This window comes from Nycticebus coucang, chromosome 15 (genome assembly GCF_027406575.1).
Source record: "Nycticebus coucang isolate mNycCou1 chromosome 15, mNycCou1.pri, whole genome shotgun sequence".
In the NCBI taxonomy this organism is placed as follows: Eukaryota; Metazoa; Chordata; class Mammalia; order Primates; family Lorisidae; genus Nycticebus; species Nycticebus coucang.
The window spans coordinates 93,345,292-93,362,820 of record NC_069794.1 but is presented as its reverse complement, the minus strand read 5'-3'; the positions used below and the strand labels follow the sequence as shown (position 1 = coordinate 93,362,820).

The following is a 17,529-nucleotide window of genomic DNA, read 5'->3' as shown; positions in this document are numbered from 1 at the left end:
AATGGATGATAAGTGATTGGAAATATCAAAAGATGACACCCATGAAGGAACTTGTAGACCACAGGCTACACTGTAAACTTAGAAAGTATGTACTAAAGACAAGCAAAATCCAAACAGTGGGAGAACAGAAAGATAAGAAAAAGTGATAGAGACCAATAAATAATTCTCTGAAGTAAAATAAGACCAAAGATAGTGAGAAAATTATCAAAGCTAACAATACATGTAAAAGAACAGACTTTTCCTTTCAACACTATAGGCCACTAACTTCCTTTTAACAAGCACCTCTTGACATTGATACATATTGACAACCATATTGCTTGTTTTGCAACATGATGAACTGAAGTAGTTAATCTTCGGATGTATAACATTGTGAATTTATTTGCAGTCTGCTATTTTACTAAAAAGGAACAAAAACAAAAACACCAATCATTTATTGATTACCTGGCTAATAAAATTGGCAATCCCTATTTACATCCTATTATGACTCGCAAAGATACCATCCAGACTCATTTTTATGGCAAAATGCAACAAGAACATTTAAAGAAAAAAACAAAACCCTCTTGGTTACTTGAATCAATTGTATTTTTTAAAAGTAGGAAAATTAAAAGGTACACAGCCTTGGATACATGAATATTAAAAAAATTTTTTTAAACAAGCCTATATTATACATGAGTCTAAACTAAAAATGGACAAATTATAAATTAAATCCTTTTTACTTAAGTAAAATTACAAAAGACAATAAGAATATTAATCATGAATCATGCATGACCTCTTTTCTTTTTCTTTTTTGTAGGTTTTATAGAATCAGCCCTTACCTATGTCCGGCTGGTCAGGGAAGAGGACAATTTTCTTCTTAATCAACAATAAAATATGCTTAACATTTCTTGCAGAAATTTGACAAGTAAAATGTGATCATTAAATGTGTGGCAAAGTAAATCAGCTCAATTACTCATATGAAGAGGGAAAGTAATGATGAAACAGATGTCACGAAAAGAAGATTATCACAGAATCTGTTTTTTCAAATATGTAACATTAATTTGGGAGAAGCAAATTACCCTCATAATTATACTTAAGTGGGACCGGTGTTAACCAGGATTTTACTTTTCCTGGTTCAATCATTTCACATTCAATGATTTGGAGAATTTAGACATGAGGGGAAAAGAGGGAGTGAATTCAGAAGCATACAGGTGGCTAAAGCTTGGGCTAAAAAATTTTCCAGTTAACCTAGACACGGAAAACTGACAGAAGATCTACAAAGGGAAAGAAGAAAACAAAGCAAAATGTAATGTGACAGTGCTAAAAATTTTAAATATAAAACCTAGTATAAAAATTTTAACAGGATTTTCCCTACCAAATCATCATCCCTTCTTCTGATTGGTATTATTAGTAAGAATCATTAGCGGCCTAAAAATCTAAAAGCAAAATTTTACGTTATATTTTATAAAAGATGTTAAAAATCCCTCAGCTCTGTTTTCTCTTAGGCCCACCATCTGTTTCAGTGAGAGCACTTTATCTCATTACTTAAGAGAAATTAATTCAACCCAGAAGGTATCAAAAAGGTAAGGGACTCACTTCATTTGAACATTTTTAGGTGATTTAAAGAAAACTTACAAGACGGCAAGACATTCATAGTTGGCAAATACACAAGAACAAAATATTTTGCCAAATACAAGATCGGAGCCATAAAACTCAATTCGTTTCTGCCTAACATATGGCTGAAACTCCAGAGTGGCATATGTTTAGTACTGGTGCTGCTAACAGCATAGCGATAAACTATAACAGCAAGAGTTCAACTGTTATTTCATTTCCATGATACTGAAACATACACACACTTTGGTCTCAAGAAGTAAAAATACCACAGTAAGAAGCAAAATAATCACGCTGCTCAGTTTTAAAAGTCCATGGTGAACATGTAACGAGGATTATACCAAAAAGAAAAGAAAACAAAACCAAACCTTTGCCAGGCTGTGATTCTTAGCTAATAGATGGTCAGCCACAAAGCTACCCAAAGGAATCTGCGTACAATCTCACAAAAGAAAACGTCTGATTCACGATCCCTGGCGCCCCCCACAACCACTACACTCCTCCTCCCCTCTAAAATATCCCCAGGCTTTCGACGCTCACAGTTTCCTAAAAGAACGACTTAACAACGAACATTCATTGAAACAGCCCCCTTTCTAAAAATCACAACCTGACGAAGACATGAACTGTCCATTTTTCTTTACCTAACACATGACGTCCTTCCAAAGCCGTGTCAAAAGTTCGAAGATCCAGGTTGTTAAACAGGGCGAGGGCTGCAGCCTCGAGTGCACCTCCCGGCCGAACAGGTGGTTAACTCACCCGGGGAGAGGAGCCACCAGGTACGGGCGGCAGCACACACATCAAACAGAAGGGCGGGTTTTCGAGGTTTTAACCCCGGGAGGCGCGGGGGAAACTCTCTGCAGAAAAGCGTTCAAGTTCGGCGGCCGCCGGGTGGCCACGGCCGCAGGAGCTCGGCGAGCTCCCGGGAGGGCTCGGCGCCCGCCCCCGCCCCTGGCCGCCGCGGGTGGGCGCGGGCCGGGGACAGAGCCCAGGGCCGCCCGGCCCCTCGCCGCCGCCCTCGGGCCGGATGGCGCCCCCGCCAGCGCGTCCCGGCCAGGCGCTGCCCCGGCAGGTGCCCGGCCGCTCGGCGGGTCCCGTCCCCGGCCGCTCCCCTCCGCCCAAGCGCGCCCGCGGGGGTCCGGGGGCCGCGCTCCTCGACGGGCCGAGCCCTGCCCGGCGCCCGGCCGCAGCCTAACGGTCTCCGCGGCGCCTGCTCGGGGGCGGGACGCGGCCGGGGCAGCTCGGTGTCCCCCGCCTTTCGCGGAGGAGGTGCCCGCGCTCTCACCTCCGACTCACGCCGCTCTGAGGCAGAGGAAGGCGGCTCCCCCGGCGCCTCTCCCTCGGGGTCCTGATCGTTCTCGCTCTACCTCAGCGGCACAGCCAGCTCTCGGGCTCGCCGTGGCCGTTGGCGCGCTGACTGTGGAGGTGTTTCCCGGCAGTGACGGCGCCGCCTCAGCCCCGCTCTTCGCTCCCTCTCCGAGTAGCTCCCGCTTTCTGTTTCACCCGAGGGACCACGAACGCCGCCGCCGCCATGCTTACTACGGAGCCGGGAGGAGGAGCCCGGCGTCGGCGCGCCCAGTGCGGCTGCGCGAGCCCCGCCGACGGCGCCCCCGGCCGGCCGAGCCCGGGAGCCCCCGCCCTGCACCGCGGGTCTCTGCCGCGGGCGCGAGTGGGCGCGGGGCGACCCGACGCCCCGGTCGGGCTCCGGCTCTGTCCTGAGGCCCGGCTCAGCCTCGCTGGTGATGGGAGCCGCCGAGGCCAGGCTGGGAGCCCTCTCGGGAAGGGGGGGTCCTCGCGCTCCTCGGGTCCCTCGCTCGGCTTCCGAGCTGCCCTGAGACGCTCGAGTCAGCCCCTTCCCGAAAGCACCAGAACTTAACCCTGGCAGGTGCTTTTCAAGACACTCCCCCTAGGGTAGGGCTAGGAAGCTGCCCGAACCGGTCTTGGGTGGATGTTTCGAATCCCCGATTCTGTGTGATCTGGATAACAAGCAAAAATATTTGGAGTTTCACTTCGATTGAAAACAAGGAGGGAAGGGGATTAATGGCTCGGTCTGTTCCCCAGCCGGATGGTGTAGAGACCCAGCACCTTGATTTTCACCAGGGACTTCCGAGTGAGCGCCGCGGACGCTCCCTCCACCCGAGGCTGCTGCGGGCGCCGCCTTGAGGCCTGCGGGCCGGCTGGGCCCTGGTCCTCGGCGGCCGGGACGGGGCTCGGACGTGCTGACGGACGTGAACGAGCTCTTTGTCTGGACTTGGCTTCTGATTATGCGGCCTTTTAAAACAGCGATTGAGAAAACCATTTAAGGGAAATCTCTTTGGAAAGCACTTACCCTCTACATCCTTAACACAATGGTTAATGAAATCCTTTGTTGGATCACTGAGATCACTGATCAAATGTGATCCCTGGCTGTAGCTTTAATCCCAGAGGATTGTCGAAATGTATAGAATTCTTATTTGGGGGCTCCCTTTTTTCTCTTTGGAATCTTCTCATCACCTTTTCTGGTCTCTGTCACTCTTCTCATCTCTACATATCCCTCTTTATCCACTCTGATCCTTCCTCTTATTCTGTTTTACTGTTTAATTTTTACTCTTTTTCTCTCTCAGGCTGCTTTTCTAGTGGCTCCAGGTGATGACTGATCAGAGGTTCCTTTTCTTCTGGTCAGTGAATAGAACAGTGACTCTCTTTGGACTGGTATCTTGAGAGATTTTCATTGCTCTTCATCAACATTTCTTTCCCTATGAGAGATATTTCCTTTTCTTAACTTCCAGATTCAGCTCTATTCCAGATAAAATTCCTGGCAAGCTGATCTTGGAATAACTAAAGTATAACTGTATATATATATTTAAAGTATGTTTTATCAGAATGTGGGTGAACTGGGTGGCTTTTCCATATTGTTGCCCGGGTCTGGTTGGTCAGAGACTAAGCTGGTGGTTTCCAAACTTAACTCTAGGCTAGTAAGTTCCAAAACTTTCCGCTCAGGAGCATTTTAAAAATACAAAATCTTGCAATCTATCCCTGCAGATTCTGATTCGTTTGCTCTGAGGAGAGAGCAAGAAATGGCATTAAAAAAAAATATATATATATATATACGTATATACAAATATGTATATATTTTTCACTTCATAGACTTTTATTCCACACCTACCAGGTCCACAGCATGGTGGGATACACACACGTCTAAGTCCTTGGCCCTTAAAGAGCTCACAATTTAGCATGGAAGAACTATTTAAGTAGCTGTCTCTAATACAAGGTGGGACAAGTCAAGGCTTTCAAATGAATTTCAATGTGGTATAGAGTTCCAGAAGATGGTGAAAATAATCCTGTAGGGGGGTAAAAGGGAAACTTCACAGAATAGAACTGTACCGATAGAAGAGGCTTAATTCTGAAACATTACTCTGACAAAATATATAGACATGTACTACTAGCTTGTATTGAAAATGCAAAACAAATCAATCCTTAAAATAATGCATTATAGGGTGGTACTGGGAAGATGACCATGAGCAAGAATTTTAACTCCTTTGAGTAATGAAATTAATATAAGGTGAAAATTTTTTTTATAAGTTCAGAAGCATGACGCACACGTAGTCTATATTTAACATTTCTCAAAGTTCCAGCTTTTAGAAGAGATGACTAATCAGAATCAGAAAAACTTAAGGCAGTGTTGTATTACTTGCTTATCTTTTCCTATCTAAGATGTAGTAGTTATTGAATATTCTTAATAAGAATGATTTTCAATCTGAAACATCACTTTACCTCCTCAAGCTGGAAAGAGCATAAACTTCATTGGTTAAAATTATCTCCTGGGACTTTAAGTTTAGATCATCTTTACAAAACCACACACTATGCCTGTGAAAATGAAGCATTGAAGGGCCTTCTTAAGGACTGCATCAAAACAGCAACATTCACAGAAAAGGGCTCATTCCCATGTTACAAAACAAGAATAGTCCCTCTAGTAGTATGGGAAAATACTGTGAAGTTATTTAAAGAAAAAGGGACATTTCTGACAACTTGTATTAGTAGCAGCTTCTGTGTGCTTGTAAAACCAACCAGGACCTGTTCAAGTCAAGAACTTTGTTTTCAGTTTAAAATAAAAATTGGTGTCTACAAATACATCTATGTTTATTTTGAGTGAATCTCTAACTAATAATCTTTTCTATTCTAGAAGTGTAACTCTTTTGAGGACAGATTTTTAAAAACTTGTACCTTGTCCATTTCAAGTGACTAAATACTAAAATAATTAAATACAATTACATCCCAAATGTCAATTAAGATTTATGAGATGCTTATCAGAACAGGCCCTGTCCTAAGCACTGGGCATGATGATTTAGTTAATCCTCCTAACAACTCCCCAACCATACCACAAAGGCAGAGCAAACAAAGGGAGTTAGGAAGTTGGCTAGAAACACAGCCATAGTTTAACAAAAATAAGAGTGGTTTTATTGATTACATATAATTTTAGCTATATTAATATATTATAAATTTTAAGAATTAGGATAAATGACTTTTTTTTTTTTACTAAGAACAATCTAAGTTTGACAGCACGTTCAATGGAAATTATTTAATTTCTGCATGGTAATTGCATGTCTTTCTTTCAGATAATCAGGAAGTCATCATCCAATGTTAGGACATGACAGTTACCCCTATACACAAATTTCATTAAATAGAACTGAGACACCTTATGTTTTCTTTTTCAGCAAATAATCCCCTTTTGTCATATAGACACATCTTTCTAGACACATCTTTCAAATAATCTCACTGTACTGTACAAAATTTAACTTTATCCACAAAGAGCTGCCTCAAATAACTTTCATTTACAAAAGCTATAATGGCATGAGACAGCAGCAAAATGCTCCTCTGGACTTTTATCTTGGATTTTTCATTTTTGCTCTAAGTTTTAACTCCACTTTAAAATTAAATCATCCCCATAGTGTAGTACTTATGTAGGAAGGTCTTTTTGTGTACACGGTTAACACAAAGATAGACAATGTCAGTGTGAGTAAGGATTTGGCAGATCACAGAAATGAAACAGTGCTGTCGGAAACAAAAAGCTTTTTAGTGTTTTGTGGTTGGTAAGATTGAAGGACGTCATTCAAATTTCTCATCTCCTTCCACATCTTTCAAATTGAGCACTTCCAAAGAACCTTTGCCTTTTGTTTCCTTTTTGATAAGCTCATCAATTTCTCTGAAGCAGCCTGAATCGATCAGACATACAATTCCTAACTGTTGACGATCGTCTTCACTTTCTATAACCTTGATCAGTGGCTTGAGCTTTTTTTTCAGCTTCTTCCCTTCATTCACTGGAAGAATAAACCGAAGCCTCATGTGAGCACGTTCTATCCTCATTTTCTCCTTTAACTGCTTTATCACTTCCAAAGCCTGCTGTTTTGTGCTCTTGTTGGGTTTGATAGTGGATAGTGGGTGTCCCTCCTGGCTCTCTCAGTAAGGATAACCTGTAAGGCCACTTTGTTTCAGGGTTCACACATTTGTCTGCCACAATAGTTGCAATGTCCCTAAACATCTGTTCCAGTTGTGTGTGCCTTTCTTTGTCTGATACTTGAACTTCTCCTTCAGTCAAAATCTGCTTACAGCTTTCAGTTTGGTCATCTGTTCCAAATGCACTGATAAGATCCTCGTTCTATGCAACCTGACCTTTAGAAACATTTACAAACACTGAGTGGGTCTGCAGAACTTCATCAAGGTCTTTTTCCACACCACTCCACCAGCTGACGACCCTTGTTTTTGTAGCAGGCGATTTCGAAGCGCTTCCCAGGGCGCTTCATCCGCACTAGGCCACATGGGTTAGGCAGATCTGGTTGGTGAGGGTGAAGATGGACATCGTGGCTGCTCACAGAATTGGGGCCTGGGGAGCTCGAGCAGACCCGGGCGGCCCTGCCAGAGGACCCAGAGCCAGCGGCGCGGTGATAGACTTTGCCTGGGGACTGCGATAATGCCAAACAACAACAACATATATTTAAAGAACATGTTTTTGGCATACTTGCATGTACAGGCAGAGTTGAAGCAGACTAACAGATAATTTAAAAATGTCATTGAAGTAGACCTGGAGACTGTGGTCAACAATATGCAGTGCTGTCAGACGCAGGTTGAGTCAAGTAAAATCAGCAATTTATGTCCGGTGGAGTGAGCAAAACGTACATGTAATGATCCTCGCAGGTATGAATTCTCTGGGAACAGAGGGAGGGACAAGAATGTTCTCTTTGAACAAGTTACTTCTCAGCTTTTCATTTTCCTTATCAATTAAATAAGGATCATTTTTAGTCCTCATCTGTCTTGATATCTCAATAATATTCAACACTTTGTCACTCTTTCTTAAACGTTTCTTCTTTGGCACTGCATTTTCTTGGTTTTCTTCCTATTTTGCTGGACACTGCTTCTCTGATTCGTTTGCTGATTCTCACTCTTTCCCCAAGCTCTTTTTTTTTATTTTTTTATTGTTGGGGATTCATTGAGGGTACAATAAGCCAGGTTACACTGATTGCAATTGTTTACAGGTAAAGTCCCTCTTGCAATCATGTCTTGCCCCCATAAAGTGTGACACACACCAAGGCCCCATCCCCCTCCCTCCGTCCCTCTTTCTGCTTCCCCCCCCATAACCTTAATTGTCATTAATTGTCCTCATATCAAAATTGAGTACATAGGATTCATGCTTCTCCATTCTTGTGATGCTTTACTAAGAATAATGTCTTCCACTTCTATCCAGGTTAATACGAAGGATGTAAAGTCTCCATTTTTTTAAATGGCTGAATAGTATTCCATGGTATTCATATACCACAGCTTGTTAATCCATTCCTGGGTTGGTGGGCATTTAGGCTGTTTCCACATTTTGGCGATTGTAAATTGAACTGCAATAAACAGTCTAGTACACGTGTCCTTATTTTTCCCCAAGCTCTTAAACAGAAGAGAACCTAAGTGATAAGTTTTAGATTCTTTTCTTTTAGGTTATTTTCATTACAAACCCTCAGCCTAAGAAGCATCACTCACACCAGTGGCTTTAGCGACCATCGATCTGCCAGTGGTTTCCACATGTGTGCCTCTAGCCTAGATTCTTCTAAATTCCACATCTGATGTCAAGTCCTTTACTAACTTACCCACTTCATGTCTCAAAGTTACAGCATTTAATTCATGTTTATGAATACTTCTTGTTTTCCATTTCCCTCACCTATCCAGTTGTTCAACATCTAGTTGTCATCCCTAATGTCTCCCTCACCTCTCCATTCTCCATGTGTGTTGTAGTACTAACCCCTGGCAATTTTGTTTCTAAAATGTCTTTAATTTGACTACTTTTTTCAATCACCATCAGTCTTATTTGGTCTCACTGCATGCAATCTGGGCAACTCCATTTATTCTCCACTTTGTAGCCAAAATAATGTTTCAAAAAGTAATACTATGTCACTTCTCCCATAAAACTCCTCAATAGCTTCATGGTATTCTAGGCTAAGACCAGAGTTCTTAAGGTGGCCTATGAGATCATGTGAGGTGCGGCCCTGCTTACCTTTTCCAGTCCCATCTCACACCACTTTCCCTCTGCTTTCCAGACAGACAACTTCCTGGCCTTCTTTTAGTTTCTTAAGAATACTGTGATCTCAACAGCCACAGGCTTTCGACACATGACATTCTCTGTTTTAGCTGTCTTATCTCTTACCGGTCCTTCAGGTCTCAGCTTGAAAGGGACATACTTGGGAAAAACATTTCTGACTTCCAAGATAAGTTTATGATGCCTTATTGTCAGCTGTCCTATAACTATGTACCTTCGCCTCTTACTACTCACCACGTTGCATTAATTTCTTTGTAGTGTGCGTGACTAGTGGGTTAATGTCTGTGGCTCTTGCCTTAGGACGGAGACCAGGCCTATTTTGGCTTGCATGGTGCCTAGCACACAGAAGATGCCCAATAGATATTTCTTGAATATTGTTCTTTTAGGTTCTTTTCAGGACTCTAAAAGGTTGTCGGATTGGGAAATTAAGGCGATTATTGATCATTTTCAATAGAGCAATCTTCTGTATGACTCTGGAAAGAGATGTAGGAATGTCTTAGGAGACTTTTCTCCATGAGACTCGAGTATTTCTGTGCATCTTGTGAACAGAGGCAGTAACATCTTTTGTTCCAGACTATCTTCTCAAGGATGTTTGTTTAGCAAACAGCCTTGGAAAATAGTGATAATGCCAAACACCAGAGCAGAGGGCACATTTGTTTGCCATCCAATATAATAAAAATATGTCTTCTTCTGGGCTAAAGGTTGAGTTGAGAAGGTTTTCTTGCAACACATTACATTAATAACAGATGTGGGGAAGGGGGATCTTACAAGCCTAGGGCTCCTCAGTGGTGACACAAACCCACTATAGCTGCAACTTCCACCTGAGCCACTCCATGTTGTCTCCGGGGAGACCGGGGAAGGAAGAGAGCTGACTGAGCATGACATTGGTGCCACTTGCTGTGCTGTGAGTGATACAGCCCTTCCACCCAAAAGACCCACATCTCTGCCTGCAACCATGAAACTGTAGTAGGTTAAGTTACTAGTTTCCGAGGAGAACAAAATTTCAGACCCTTCACAGGTGTAGAAAAGTACAATGAATTGAAGAGAGAGAAGATTAGAAGTCATACAGCAAGGAGAGACCATTTAGGAAGTTTAGAGAAAATGTTTGATAATGAAGAGGAGAGAAATGGGATGGCAGACTGAGGTGGAAGGGATGTCCTGGCTCTATTCCCTGAACAACACTGGGACCTCAACTCTGACCAGAGCCAGAGGGAAGACAACTGCCCCGTTGCCCCTGTCTTTGGCTGTGGGACAGGTGGAAGTATGGAAGAGGAGAGGGAGGTGGAAGTGGTTGACTTCCAGTGGTGTGCCAGTTAGAGCAGCCAGAAGCATTCGTCTCTGAGAAGAAGTGTAAGGGGAGGAAAGAGAGGTTTGGAGTCAGGTAAATCTGGGCTTGAATCCCAGCTCTATTACTAACTGACTGATCTTGGACATATTATCCAACCGTTCTGGGCCTCAGTTCTTCATTGTAAACTAAGAATAAAATACCTATTTTGCAGGATTAAATAACATAATGCATGAAAATGCCTGGCATATTCTTGGTGCTCAATGAATAATTAGGGTGTCCTGGCTAATTGTGACTTTGTGGGGTTTGGGAAACCTAGAACCTTCTTCCACATTTCCAGGAATACTTGAGAAGGACCTTGACTAGGGTCAACACTCGCTCCAAATTCCTGATCCTGTTGCCGTCTCCATTTCTGACTGTACTTTCCAGTGGTTGGAACAGCTTCTTCCAGAAAAGCAAAGGAAAGAAGTCACAGACTAGGAAGCAACTTGACATTGAATGTGGACGATTCCTACCACAGAGAATTGCTCAAAGCCATCATTCTCCTCAGACTCCCCTTTGGTTCTTTGTTTTATGGTTCGTGACTCCAACAAGAACCATCTCACATTTTCAGGAATTTTAGGAAATTCAGGAAAACCATAAAACCACCTTCCTTTAAAGCCACTGAGAATACTTTTCAAATTCTTGTTATTATTACTCAAAGCAATTCAGCTCTTTGTTTTCTGTCCTCATTTTTATCTAGTAATAGCCTTGGAAGACTTGCCTTTATTTCAAAACCAAGAAGGTCCATTAAAGTGATTTCTTAATCCAAAGACTGACTCTGTACTAGAGGAGTAATTCTTAAACCTTGACATGAATAAAAACCACCTGTGATGCTTGTTTAAGATACATTGGTTCTAATACATGACCCCTACTCACCCCAAAATTTGGATTCAGGAATCTGCATTTTATAGGCACCTCCAAGAGATTCTGATGAAGGTAGTCTATGGGCCATATTTTAAGCATCTTAAACAAGAGTCAACTTTCACAAATAAGATTTTTTTTTTCTCTCTGTGACATAAACTAGGATTGACTCACATGTGAAGAAAATTTCTCATGGATTTTTCATATCTTTTATATGGTTTCTTCTTTATAAAGAAACCATAGTGAAGACCAAGGAATTTCTTAATTACAAAATGATAATCCTAATTGTCTAAATTTGTTAATGTTAATGATAGGGTTTCAAAGGAATGCTATTGGGGGCAATGTCACTGACAAAAAGGGAAAAGTCTTATTTGATTACTGGCCAGTACTTACTGAATAGTTTCCCAATCTGAAGGGGCTATACAATAATAGATGGTAATAATAGATTTCTCCAGGTTGAAAAAATAAAGTTTCTATAGTTGTCTTTTAGACTGTCAACAGCCCTTTGATGTTCTGTGCCACTTTAGGAGGCTTTGGTAACAGTTCTGGGATTGCACACACTGCGATCATTATCCAGCATAACCAGATGACATATGAATCAATTTTAAAGACAGAAGGAAGTGATAGGCATCTCTAAGGATAATGAGGCAGAAGATGACTTGGGAAATTTAAAAAATTATCCCCAAACTATCTGTTTTTTTTTTCCCCTCAAAGAAGCAAACTTCAAAACCAGAGCACTTTAGTAAGGTAACAATGAGATTTTTAATCTGGACAAAATAAAAATAAAATTTAATAAATTAGGGAATGAAAATTCAGATAATCTAAATTCAGTTGTAATTCACCAACTTGAGAAAGTTCTTCCTGAAATTTCAGAGGTAAATATTTAAACCAAATTGCATTTTATCTTTGTACAATAAGTTGCTTTTGTTATTTTGAAATGCATTTTATAGGCACCCCAAGAGATTCTGATGAAGGTAGCCTATGGGCCATACTTTAAGCATCTTAAATGTAAAATGAAACAGGCACAGTGATGTGTAGTTGTGAGAAAGACATTTACAAATTAAAGACTTTTAATAAAATAAAATGAAATGCTAATTTTATTTCTTATTTCAAATTTTTACCTACAAAGTTTTTAAAAGATCAAGGTCCTATTTTCTCTTTACTCTGCACATATAAGGGATAAGCCCAGTACTATTTTATTGCAAAGATAAAACCTAAAATAATTACTACTAATAATTATAATTATTAAAAGAAAGTAAAATAGAGACAGCCTTGTTAAAAAATTATGAACTATGACTTGACTAAATAACATTCAGCTTCAAATTAGAGAAGCTAAAGACTTAAGCCCATTTTTCCCAAGCTGTGGCAGACTAAGAGAAAAAAATAGGGTTGAAGGAGAAGTCTCAAAGGGTATTGAGACTTCTTTCCCCATCCATACTCAAATTTCTTCCAGATTATTCTAAGATGATATGTTTCCTATTCAGTGCCTTGATTCCTTTGCTTGTAGGAAAAGAGCACGCCAGGAATTAGTCCTCTAATTCATCCACTGTCTTCTTTCTCTAGACGAAGTTAATTTTTCTTATTGCTTCCAAAGGCAACACTCCACCCCCATTGCAGCTCTGACACTCCTGGCTTTAGTGGCACCATTGCCGGTACCAAGATACAATTTTCAACAGGTATCCTCTGTTGCAATTGTCTTCTGTTCCAAAAGTCCCATGTGAATCCCAGCAAAGCACTGAATTATATAATTTGTTTGAAGCTCCAGGATTCAAACGTGAGTTCATCGAATAGACACCATGTTCCGCTTAGCCTTTTACTCTAACATTGGGCAGTTTATCTTGAAGAAAACTTTTCATATCTCCCTTCCTTTAGGATGAATTTCTTTTTCCTCCTCTGTAAGTAGTTTTGCCCTTCCACGTTATAAGTGTGCCCAAACATGCTCAAATTCTAGGGCAATAATCCAGTGCCATATCCCTTTATGGCTACTAGCACCAGCCAGCTAAGTGCCCTTGTTGGCATAACCATCAGCCATATGACATCTCCCTCCAAGACCTGAGTATTAACTGCACAAGGCTTCTCTTCTCTAAGCAACTAGTTTTTCCACTTAGTCCCCTGGCCCTCCAGCCCTGCAGGTGGCCCCTGCTTCCCCCAGCATCCCTGCTTTTGTTCTTTCAGTCTTCCAGCATATATGAGAATAATTCCTTAAATGAAATACCTCGCATGGTTTCTGATCTCCGAAGTCCTAACCAGGAATGGGACTAATAGATTTTAATGAGATAGATTTAAAATGTCTGGTTCAGGAAATAAAATACACTCATGCCAAAAAGATATTCAAAGATGTAACATTTGAAACCAACAGCTCAGATAAAATCTGCTGTATGGGCTCACACTGACACATGTTCAGTTGCTATGGGATGATCATAGATAGTTATTGTGCTTTTATTTAACAGTCAAAGCAACATTGTTATCAAAATACCATTCTGTAGATGAGAAATGTTGCTCTGAGGGGTAAATCTTCCATTCACATTTATACAGCTAAGAAAGTGGCAGATCTAGAGTTCACACCTACGTCTTGTGACTCTGACCAAGATTCTTTGCTTGGTCAAACTGTACCTAGACTTCTGAATCTTCTGCTAGACCCATCTGTACACTTTCTTGTTAAGTCCAGTTTTAGAAAGGATTCTGCTAATTCAATTTAACAAGAACCCCCATCCTTGATATCTGATCAACCTTGACAATCTGATCAGATTTCTCATTCTCCACCATCACCTGTGTGATGTCTAAACACCCTGATCGTATCCTCAGCAAAAATTCTCTTAGGTTTGGTTGGCCAGAATCCGCCTTGCCCCTGATATTTCCTCTTAGTAATTTTTTATTCACTGACCCCTCACACTAATCCTTGGCTATAAATTTCTACTTGCCCGTACTGTATTTGGAATTGAGCCTAATCTCCCTGCCCTACAGCAGGATTTCGTTGTAGTGATCCCTGTATCTATTGTGATTGTCCTAAATAAAGTCTTTCTTACCACACTTTAACAAGCGCCATTGAATATATTTTTCTTTAGTAACTCTAACATATTCTTTCCATTATTCCTTGTTGGTTCAGGAGGGGTAATATCTGAAGTGAATCTTGAAGACTAGACTTCAGATAGAATGGTCCCAGTAGAGCACTCTCCTAGGAAAGACAGCTAACAAAGGTATAAAAACGGGGACATGCCAAGTACATCCCGAGGTAAGAAACAAACCAGGACAAAAGTTTGAGATGGGCGGTATGAAGACACAGGACCGGAAAAGAAGTTTGGGCCAGATGAAGAAGAATTTTGATTGCTACACAAGGAAGTTAAGAACAACTTATTTTTCATAAAAGGTCAAGGAAGTGAAATGGCAGAAGTTAAAAAGCTATTTGGTTTTGTTGATTAATGGTCCTTTTTCTTGTTATTTGTCAAGCCACTGTTCTTACCAAAGATACTTTAAATCACCAACCTTTTAAGACACAACAAGAAAAAATTCCTTATAAATTTCTGCCATTAAACCAACTGATTAGAAAAGACATTTTAACATTGCATAAATTAAACAAAATAAAAAATAGTCATCAAACAAGCAAAAAACTTTCTAAGAAAAGAATGAATTTTGATCACACAAAAGAGGACTATTTATTCCCTGCTTTAAGATAAATCAAAGTCCTAAAATAGTCTACACGACTATGAGAAATGAAATAAGAACTTTTTATAGAAAGGAATTCTTATTTGACTAATACATCTTTGGGAGATACAATGACGAAATATTAAAACGACAAGCCAAATAACGCTAAATTGAGAGATACGGGTAAAGTGGGCCACTCATCAGCCTGTCAGTGAACTATTATGTTCTGTTACAAACTTTTCCTTGAAGCAATTGGATTCAGACACATTGTAGGTTATATAGACTTCTGTGGGGTAGCAGAGAAATTCAACTGTCATTTATAACTTTGTTTCCATGGCAAAATGTCTTTGCAAGTTCTAAACAGTAGACTTTCAAATTAACTTTTGGAATGTAACCCATTTGCAACTTGGGGGCTGCCTGTGCTTTGAATGTGGATTGTCTATTAAACCAGAACTTTAACTCCACTGAATCTCTGAGGATTTCAAACTAGTTAGTACTTTGCTTTCAAATCCAATACCTTATTTGGGAAAAGGGTATTAAGGAAAGAAATGTACCTAGTGTGCAGAAAAGGCATATTCAATAACTTGTTCCCACTGAAAGTCTAATTATAAGGAAGCAAACATTTGTCTATGGGAAAAAAAACATTTTGTCTATAACAATTTGAAAGTACCTGAGTATTTGTAACATTTTATCATGGAAGGTGGGATTTCTTTATCGTCTTTTTGCGAATAGTTTGACTCTACACTATAAGAGTAATGGAAAGTATTGAGTTGATTAAACTTAAAATGCCTATCTAATTCTCCTATTAATAATGACATTTGGATCTTGTGGGTGAAATTTTTCTAGAGCAGAATTGTAAAGATTATTGTAGTAATCTTCCATTGAATAGCATGCAAAAAGTTGCAGTTAAGGACCTATGAATGATGCCTGGTGTTAAAAATAGTCTCTTTTGAAGAGTCTGAAATGCTTATTGATCAGGAAAAGGATATAAAACACCTGATTGGATTTCCAGTTAATTTTACTCATTCAGATAACTTCTTATTTCCTCTTTAACAAGAGAGTAATTGAAATAGATACAGACCGATAATAAAAAATATCTCTCTCTTCCATCAACTCATACTTTCTTGAAGACTTTAGCTAAGCACCTTAAATTCAAAGCTGGTAGGTTTGGGAGGTGCGTTATATATTATACACTTTATATGTCTGTATGTTAGAGGCCTTTTGGCAAATTTATCCTTTTGGGGATGCTCAGTGACCTCAATTACCAAAATTGCCCCCTCACATTTTAACACTGTCCTCTTCGCAGTCTATTCAACTAGATAATCTCTTAGGTGGAGTTCTTAATGTGGGATCCACAGAGACCACTATGATTTCAGGAGGTTCATGAACTTGGAAGGAGACAAAACAAAGCATGTGCTTTCATGTTCACTATGACATACACTTTGCTCTGTCCTCCAAGACTGCTGTTTAATGCACTTCTTCAAGCTAAGCAACAATAACACTCACATTAATATACCTTTGCCTATAATTTATATGCGTTTGCTTTTTATGCATTTTAAAAACATGCTGACTGTATTTCAGTACAATTGTTTTACTTTGTTCTGTGTATATTATTTCATACATTTAAGAACATTAGTTTTAGAAGTGATTCCATAAGCTTTACTAGATTGCCAAAGGGGTCTGTTATACAAAAATGTCTAAAATTTCAGACCTAGAGCTTTGTAGTGCTTTGCCCAAGTTGACTTCTTGGAATAGAGTTAATTTAAGGGGGGATGGTCATACATTTGAGAATCAAGACCTCAGTGAGGATTTTTTTCTTTTTCTGTGTGTTTTTTTTTTTTTTTTTTTTTAGTTTTTGGCCGGGGCTGGGTTGGAATCCGCCACCTCCAGCATATGGAGCTGGCGCCCTACTCTTTTGAGCCACAGGCATCACTCACAGTGAGGATTAAAAGTAAATATAACCCAGAAATATGGTTAGACTATATTTCTGTAGAGATATAATTAGATGGGTACAAGATAGGAATGAAAGAATGTATTGATAGGATACTAGAGACATTTTCTTTGATCCATTTTCTCTCTCTCTTTTGGATTTCTGCAGTAGAGTGCAAATTCTGACTGATGGTTGTTTAGTCTTATCAATGGCTAGTGCATTAGTTAACATAGGTTAGTTTATGATAATGCAGTAGAAAACAAAGTAAAGAACTGGCCATTATTTGGTCATTTATTTGACCAAAATAGACAATAAACATATATTCCATTTGGCATTTCCATCCCTAAACTTACCTATTTAAAACCTACCCCCACTTGAATTGCCTTGCAAGTTATTTGGTCAAATAAATGAATGGCTATATTTTGACTGGGCTTTCTCTGAAATAGTTGATGCCTATGAATAGGTCATTAAAGGTAAGAAATTGTATGTCTTATATCTGCCAATAGGAGATGGATTAAATAATTTTATATTGTATGATAATATACAAATATTAAAAAGGATGCTGTATACATGTTCATTGACATAAAGAGAATGTCATAACATGCTATCAAGTGAGAATGCACATATATTGGTGTG

At 40.0% G+C, this 17,529-nt stretch overlaps 1 protein-coding gene and 1 pseudogene across 3 annotated transcripts in view; both read right to left on the bottom strand.

Annotated features, from left to right (window-relative positions):
• FNDC3A (fibronectin type III domain containing 3A) overlaps positions 1 to 3,130 on the bottom strand; it is a 221,288-nt gene extending 218,158 nt beyond the window's left edge. For 2 of the 3 annotated variants that reach the window (XM_053563739.1, XM_053563737.1), the window contains exon 1: positions 2,867 to 3,130. The gene's annotated coding sequence lies outside the window, so the exon portion shown is untranslated. Of the gene's footprint in view, positions 1 to 2,225; positions 2,493 to 2,866 lie in introns of those variants that run through there. The other variant, XM_053563738.1, reaches the window with a different exon arrangement.
• Positions 3,131 to 6,443: 3,313 nt separating this feature from the next.
• LOC128566901 (ribosome maturation protein SBDS-like) lies at positions 6,444 to 7,417 on the bottom strand (annotated as a pseudogene).
• Positions 7,418 to 17,529: the final 10,112 nt, after the last annotated feature.